Below are 8852 nucleotides of genomic sequence, written 5' to 3' on the forward strand. Positions count from 1 at the left end.
TGTTGAAATGGGTATGATTCAATGAAGAACTGCAGAGAGAGAAAGCCATCCATTCATTTATATATGAAGTCTTTCCTGATCACCCCAGTGCCTAGCTATGGGCCCATGACTAATTTGTACTTATCATGTGTATATTTTGCATGTATTCATATCATTTCTGCCAAGAGAATATAGGCTTTTTGTGGCTAAGGATTCTTTCATTTTAGTCTCTGTATCCCCAGCAGCACACAGAGTTCCTGGCTCATAAGGGGTACATAATGAATCCTTGGGTTTTGATTGGTTTATACTTCCATGACTGCTCTCATTTGCTTATAATACACAGCCTACAAATCTCTCATTTGGCTCATAAAAAGATCACCAGAGGACCACAAATTTAGAACTGGAAGCACTTTATAAGTCATTTAGTCCAACCCTCTCCTCATTTTACAAATATGAAAACAGTGAATTGTCCAAGGTCACATGAGTGTGGGTGGCAGAGAAGTGGGATTGGGAGGGATACAATATGTAGCAGCTAAGTAAATATGATGTATATAGAAAGTTATAGAAAGTAATTGAGACTGAGACAGAGAGACAATAATAGGGAAAAAAAAGCACTAACAACTGGAGGGGGACCAGATAACACACCTACAGAAAGTAACACCTAAACTATACTTTGAAGAAAGCTAAGCATTCTAAGAGGAAGTAAGGAGGGCTCAATTCCAGAACATGTCTACAAAGGCTTGGAGTTGGGAAATTGTCAAGTAACAACATTCTAACAAGCTCTTGGACCGAATTACGACAGCATCCACCAAGTTTGATTCTACCACAAGGTGCATCTTTGAACAGCTACTTCAAACATACTTTTCTATGGAATATTTTTTTTATTTAAATAAGGATCTCTCCCTCTCTATGATGTGCTAGAAATATGCATCAACTTGAACAATATTTCAGTTGATCCCACTGATGCAATGCTCTCTGCTCCTTTCTCATTTTCATTCATAGGATTTGGCAAATGTGGTCAAGGACGGCACAGAATGAATGAAAAACAAGCAAACCTAAAATGGAAGAAAGCATGAACTTACCCCTAGGGTAGGGCTCACCACTTACTAATTGTGCAACTGTGAACAAACTATTTAACCTTTCCCAATTAAGAGAGAACTGGGGCTGCCCAAGAAAGCTAAGGATAACAAAAAAGGAAAAGAAAAAAAAAGAAGGGGGAGGTTTGATGGACTGGGGCAGAGAAGATCAAGGAAGCGGTAAGCACTGACTCTCACACAGAGTGGTGAGGACAGAATTACCCAACAACAAAGAAAAAGAGGTACTCTGCTCTCATTTGATTCTGTTTACTCTGCCAGGAAGAATGATTCCTGAACTGAAAAAAGACAGAACAAAAATGGCTGTTAGGGATTTGACTTTCACCATAAGTAAGGAGGTAATAAGAGAGCACAAAGCTGCTGTTGAAATAATAGCATATATTTATACAGTCCTTTAAGGTTTGCAAAGCACAACTATTATCTCATTTGATCCTCACAATGACCATTGGATATAGGTGCTATTATTATGCCCTTTTTAGAGATGAGGAAACAGAAGTTAAGTAACTTGCCCAGGGTCACAGAACTATTGTCTAAGGTGGGATTTGAACACAGGTCTTCTTGACTCATGGGTACAGTGCTCTCCCTGCTGTGCTACCTAGCAAGTTCATAGCATCACAAAATCATAGGATCATACATCTAGAGGCCAGGAGGTCCAACTACCTTATTTTATAGACAAACTGAGACCCAGAGAGGACTTGACAAAGGTCACATAATTAGTGAGCAATTAGGCAAGGTCAAACCTTAGGTCCCCTGACAACAAGTCCAGTGGGATTTGCTTGTTGGATTGGTTGGTTGGTTTGGTTTGGTTTCCCACTACACTGTATGGACTTTGCAAGAGTCCATATTTGATAATAAAAATGTGGAATGGAGCTCAAAACAATGTTGAGGTTTCACCTCACATAGATCAGGTTGGCCAAGTTAATAAAAGGTCAGATGTATCAATGCTGGAGAGCTCTGGGAGATAGGCACCGGAACTCCTAATTCACTCTTGCTGGAGTAGTCAATTGGTCCAACTCTTCTGCAAAGCAATTTTGAATGATGTTTTTAAAAAGAGACCCAATGTCTATATTCCTTGACCCAGAGATGTCATTGGCAGGACTATCTTCTAAAAAAGCCAAAGACAAATAGAAAGGTCCCACACATACTATAACATACATCACTTTTTGTGATTGTAAAGGACTAGAAACAGAGGAGATCCCTATGGTTAGGGAATGGCTAAATAAGTTATAGTACATGAGTGAAATGGAATATTAGTATGCCATAATAAATTATGAATATGAAGAATTCTAAGAAGCATGGGAAGAATTCTGTGAATTGACACAAAATGAAGTAAGAAAAACCAGAAAAAAATACTACTACATGGGGTGGCTAGGTAGTGTAGTGAATAGAGCACCAGCCCTGGAGTCAGGAGGACCTGAGTTCAAATCTTGCTTCAGACACTTAACACTAGCCCAGTGACCTTGGTCAAGTCACTTAACACCAATTGTCCTGCCCTTCCCCCTCTAAAAAGCAATATGTATATGTATGTACATATATATGTACATATATATATATTACTATAAAGATGTAAGTAGTAAGAAAAAAATTAACTCTAGGTAATTATAATGCCTAGGGGCTAGAGCCCCATCCCAAAAAATATGAGAAAATGTCCCACTTGTCTTTCTTTGCAGGGGGGGGGGGGACACTGCATACATTATCAGACTTAGATGACATACTGGTTAGTTTTGCTTCACTGATTCCTATTACTTTGCATTTTTATTATAAGGGATGGCTCTTCAAGTAGAGAAAAGGAAGGAGTATATTTGGAAATGAAGACAATTAAAAAGTCAATCAAAATTTGATTTTTCAATTTTTTTAAAAGAAGCCTATAGAAATTTGGAAAGGCATTAAGTGATCAAGGCAAATGTCCAGTTTTCAAGAAAGGGAAAAGAATGGAATCTACAAACTATGGGCCAGTGAGCTTATCTTAGATTCCTGGGAAAATACAGAATTTGTAAAGAGATAGTGAATGTCTAATAAAGAATGCAAGGGTTACCTGTGCCCTGGAAGACATAGAACTAAAACTAGTTGTACCAGGCTGGCCTTATTTCATTTATTGAGAGACTTATTGGGCTGGTGGTTTAGGAGGATGCAAACCTAAATTTTGGCAGAGCATTGAAGTGTCTTGTGTCTCATGATGTTCTCATCAGCATCATGGGGAGATGCGAACTACACAAGAATACAAGAATTTGTGTTTGGCACTGGTAGAATGTCCATACCTAAAGAATAATTATCAATGATTAGATGGTAGCTTTCAAGATATCTGCTGATGGGTCTCAGGGATCTGCACTTTTTAGCATCATTTTAATGAGTGATTTTGATAATATCATAAATGGTATACTTATCAAATTTCCTGATAACCCATCACTTGAAGGTAAAACTAAAACCCTCGAATGGCAGAGTCAGGACTGAAAAATATTTTGACAGGCTACAACATTAGGCTAAATCCAAGAAATTTAATAGGGAAGAAGGTAGTCTCAAATTTGTTTTCAAAAAATCAACTTCACAAGGAAAGGATGTGGCTGGACAACAGTTCAGGGGACAAAGTTTTAGTGCACTGAAAACTCAGTAGCATAAGTCAACAGTTTGATATGGCAGTCAAGAAAGGTATGGAAATTCTAGGCTGCAATAAAGGAGATGCTGGTTCTACCGTGTTTCCCTGATAATAAGACACTGTCTTATTATTTTTTTGGACAGAAAAACACCAGAGGGCTTATTTTTGGGGGAGGGCTTATTTTAATGAACATTGACAGCAATTTTAATAAACAGGTAAATGTGAACAAAAAAATGTACCTTTATTCAATAATGAATTCAATAAAGAACAGGATGACGCGCTCACTGCTACAGCTCTGATTGGATGCAGCTCGGAGTGCGGCGTGCGTTTCACCTGGGGGGGGGATGGTGCATACAGAGGGTACCGTAATATAGCGTGTAGCGCAGGGGATCACCTTCACTACAGCAGCAATCTCAATAGGGCTTATTTTCAGGGGAGGGCTTATTTTAGAGGAATCTTACACAGTAAGGGGAGGGCTTATTTTCGGGATAGGTCTTATTATCGGGGAAACACAGTAAGACTAGAGGGGCTAGGATTCCATACACTCCTATGTTTTAGGAGACAGTGATAAGTTAAAAATAAGTACAGAGGAGAGAAGCTGGGATGGTGTAGAGTTTCAAGTCAATGCCAGATGAGAATAGGTAGAAAAAATTGGGGCTATTAAGCCTGAAGAAGAGAAGGCTCAGGAAGGACATGGCAGCTCTCTTTTTTTTTTTTTTGTGAACACAGCCATTGTGTTGATTTATTTTTTTCTTTTTTTTTAATGCTTTATTAACTTCTGATTTACATCATTCATTTCCGCCAGATTTTGAGTTACAAATTTTCTCCCCATTTTTCCCCCACCCACTGCCCCAAAATAGCAGTCCCACAGGATATCCCCTTCTCCAATCTGCTCTCTCCCATATTTTCTCCCATATCCCTTTCGACTTTTCCAATGGATCTCTATGCCTCAGTGCCTGTATATCTTATTTCCCAATTACATATAAGATGGTATTAATAATAGTATAAATAAATATATACATACACATACATACACACATATATATTTGAATATTTGATTTTAAAACTTTCAATTCCAGATTCATTCCCTTCCTTCCTTGTCACCCACCTTTACTGGGAAGATACACAGTTCAGTATAGACTGTACATGTGTGGCTAATGCAAAACAATAACATAGTAGATACCTTGTAAAAGACTGACTATATTTCCCTCCCTCCTATCCCACCTCCCACTTGTTCTATTCTCTACTTTGATCCCATCTATTTTCAAAAGTGAGTGCTTCCAACTTCCCTCCCCCCCAACCTACCCTCCCTTCTATCATCCCCCCTCTCATCCCCTTTCCCCCCCATATTCTCCTGGAGGGTGAGATACCCTATTTAGTGTGTATTTCACTCCCTCCTCAAGCCAAATTCAATGGGAATAAGGTTGACCCATTCCCTTTTGCCTTCCTATTCTTCCCCTCCATTGTAACCATTTTCCCTTGCCTCTTCTATAGGAGATAGTTTACCCCAATCTGTCTCTCCCTATCTCCTCTCATTATATTCCTCTCATCTCTTAATTTCACCTTTTAAGTATCATTCCTTCCTGTTAAATTGAACCTGTGCCCTCTATCTATGTATACCTGTAAACATATATACACACATTGACATGTATTCATATGCCCATATACCCTCATATATAGACATATATATATATATGTATATATATATATATATATATATTTCTAATCCCTTCAACTACTGAGAAAAGTTTCATAAGTTACAATTATTGTTTTTCCATGTAGGAATGTTAATAGTTCAACTTTGATAAGTTCCTTATGATTTCTTTTCCCTGTTTACCTTCTCATGCTTCTCTTGCTTCTTGTATCTAAATGTCAAAATTTCTATTCAACTCTGGTTTTTTCAACAAGAATGCTTGGAAGTCCTCTATTCCACTGAATGATCATATTTTCCCCTGAACCATGATACTCAGTTTTGCTGGGTAGGTGACTCTTGGTTTTAATACCAGCTCTTTTGCCCTCCAGAATATCATATTCCAAGCCCTTCGATCCCTCAGTGTAGAAGCTGCCAGATCCTGGGTTATTCTGATTGTGTTTCCACAATATTCAAATTGTTTCTTCCTGGCTGCTTGTAATATTCTCTCCTTAATCTGGGAATTCCAGAACCTGGCTATAATATTCCTAGGAGTTTTCTTTTTGGGATCTTATTCAGGAGGTGATTGGTGGATTCTTTCAAACTCTATTTTGCCCTCTGGTACTAAAACATCAGGGCAGTTTTCTTTGAGAACTTCCTGGAGGATGATTTCTAGGTTCTTACTTTGGTCATGGCTTTCAGGTAGTCCAATAATTTTTAAGTTATCTCTCATGGATCTATTTTCCAGGTCAGTGGTTTTTCCCACGAGATATTTCACATTGCCTTCTATTCTTTCATTTGTTTGGATCTGTTTAACAGCATCTTGATTTCTCATAAAGTCATTAGCTTCCATTTGCTCCAATCTAATTCTGAAGCAATGATTCTCCTCATTGAGCTTTTGAGATTCTTTCTTCCCAAACACTGGGGTTTTCTCAGCTGCCAGAGGTATTAGATGGGTGCCCTCTCTGAGGTCTCCACATGCTCTGGCAAGCTGGACACACACCCCAGAACCTCCACCCTAGACTGCAATCCAGATCCAAGCAGGTTAAAGCAAGAGCGATTACCCCTCAGGCCAAGAGCTGAAGCCACCACATGGCGCTGGCTGGCTGTGCCCGTGTCTCAGGGGCTTCTCGCCCTGGGGGTAAAAGCCACGCACTCCCACTTACTGGTCCCAAAGTCCAGACTGCACTGGCCTCTCACCTTGTCCTTCGCATCTATGTGTTGATAAATCTGGAAACAGCCATAGCTGCTGCTGATCTGGAGTCCCTCTGGCAAGCGGCTGGTCAGGCCTGCCCTGGGGCTAAAGCCTCGGAGCGGGGCTGGGCTCGGCTCCCAGAGCGCTGTGCTGGATTCCTGCCGGCCTGCCAGGCTGTCCTCAGCAGGAGGTTAGCCTCTCTGTGTCATTTTGTGGGTTCTGCAGCTCCAAAGTTTGTTTAGAGTCCCCTTTTTATATGGATTGGGGAGGGTGGATGCCAGAGCCGGGGGAAGGTCCTGCTTCTACTCTGCCATCTTGGCTCCGCCCCCCATGGCAGCTCTCTTTAAGGATTTGAAAGGCTAACAGGATTTAGGTTTACAGTGTGTGATCCTAAGGACAGAACTAGATAGAGGTAGGAAGGGAAGAAAGGAGAAAGGGAAGAATGAAGGGAGGAAGGAAGGGAGGAAGGGAGGAAGGAAGGAAGGAAGGAAGGAAGGAAGGAAGGAAGGAAGGAAGGGAGGGAGGAAGGAAGGGAGGGAGGGAGGGAGGAAGGGAGAGAGGAAAGAAGAGGAAGGAGATAAGCATTTTTTAAGTGCCTACGATTTGCCAGGTACTGTGTGAAGCACTTTACAAATATAACAACCCTACAAGGTTGTTGTTGCTGTTCATTCATTTCAGCCATGTCAGACTCTTCACAACCCCGTTTGGAATTTTCTTGGCAAAGATACTGCAGTGTTTCAAAGAAATCTCCTCCAAATCATTTTATAGATGGGGAAAATGAGTCAAATAGCAATTACATCCCTTGTCCAGGGTCACACAGCTGGTCTGTGTCTGAGGATGAATTTGAACTCTGATCTTTCCGACTCTAGGATGAATGCTCTATCCATTGCACCATGTAGCTGCAAGGAGGTTAATTTTGGCTTGATACAAGGAAGATACACTAACAGTGAAAGAAAAAGAACACTACCACCAGTGGAACAGATTTGTTCTCACTGAAAAAACCTAAACACAAGTTGGGTGACCAGTTGCCAGGTATGTTGTAGGGAGATTTCTTGTCTGGGGACAGATTATAATAGACAGCCCCCAAATCCTTTCTAATTCAGAGTGTCTATGACCAAAGGCTTCCTTATTGGCTAAAAGTGAGTCCAGTATCAAACCTAACTTCCTTCATGGCTAGACCAATCAAAAATCAGGGAGATGGGAATTGGGGGGTGGGGGGAGGAGATGTTATTCTCTTTTGGGATAAGCCTGGAAAAAATGCTCTAGAATTGTATGGGGAATCATGGAAAGTATAGGAAATGGAAATTATTTAGCATAGGTAAGGGGCTTGCAAGACATCCACTTTAATTATAGCTAATATTTTAAGTTCCCTGATCCTTTAATTAAGCTATTCAATTAAACAGCTTTTACTGGGTACCAGCATCTTAGAGTAGAAAAAGTACTGGGTTTGGAATCCCAAGATCTGGATTCAAATCCCAGTCCTGTGACTTATGACTTGGGCAAATCATTCATCCCCTCTGGGCCTAAGTTTCCTCAAGTTTAAAATGAGGAAATTGGGCTAGATGACCTCTCTGGTTTCCTGGGAGTTATGATCTGATGCATATGTTATGTGCTTAGTAGAGGTTTTATGAGCTTCTTTTTAAAATTATGGGACGGATGAGAGAAAAGAATATATTTCACTTAGAGAATCTTTTATTTCTTCACCAATGATAATTTTGTAGGCTCCTTCCAGCTCTAGGTGTATGATCTTATGATCTAATATGTGCTAGAGACTGAGATGATGAAAAATGGCACAGGACCTGCCTTCAAGGGGCTTACAGTCAATTAGGAAAAACAGCATGTAAACAAGTAAGTGCATCTAAAATGAAAAATGGGGCAAAGACAAGATCCCAACAAAGATGTATAGGAAAATTCAAGGAGGCAGCAAGGCAGAGAGAGGCAGAAATCAGACTTCATGTAGGAGGCATCCCTTGAGTAGGACCTCACAGGAAGACAAGTATTTCAACAAAAGGTGATGAGAGCACTTCGTTCCAGGGATTGAGGGTAGCTTGTGCAAAGGAGTGGAGGAAGGATGAGTTTGGGGCACCTTTCCTGGGGTAACTGGGCTGGAACCTGAAGTTCACAGACAGAAGATGCCAAAACTGTCTCTGTCACATGGACACCAGTGGACCCACCTCAGAAAACCCCTAATTTCCTCCAAAGCTCAGGTGCCATCTTCAACATGGGACCTTTCCTGTGCCCTTGAAGAACCAGCACTTTCTCCCCCTTAAGTTATCTTATATATATTTTTTCAATTAATCTGTGGACATGTCACCCTTCCCCAATGGAATGTAAACTCCTTAAGGGGTTCATTTTTGTTTT

The sequence above is a fragment of the Petaurus breviceps genome, unplaced genomic scaffold (assembly GCF_028583685.1).
Source record: "Petaurus breviceps papuanus isolate PSGF00001 unplaced genomic scaffold, PetGlider_PUasm1.0 174, whole genome shotgun sequence".
In the NCBI taxonomy this organism is placed as follows: Eukaryota; Metazoa; Chordata; class Mammalia; order Diprotodontia; family Petauridae; genus Petaurus; species Petaurus breviceps.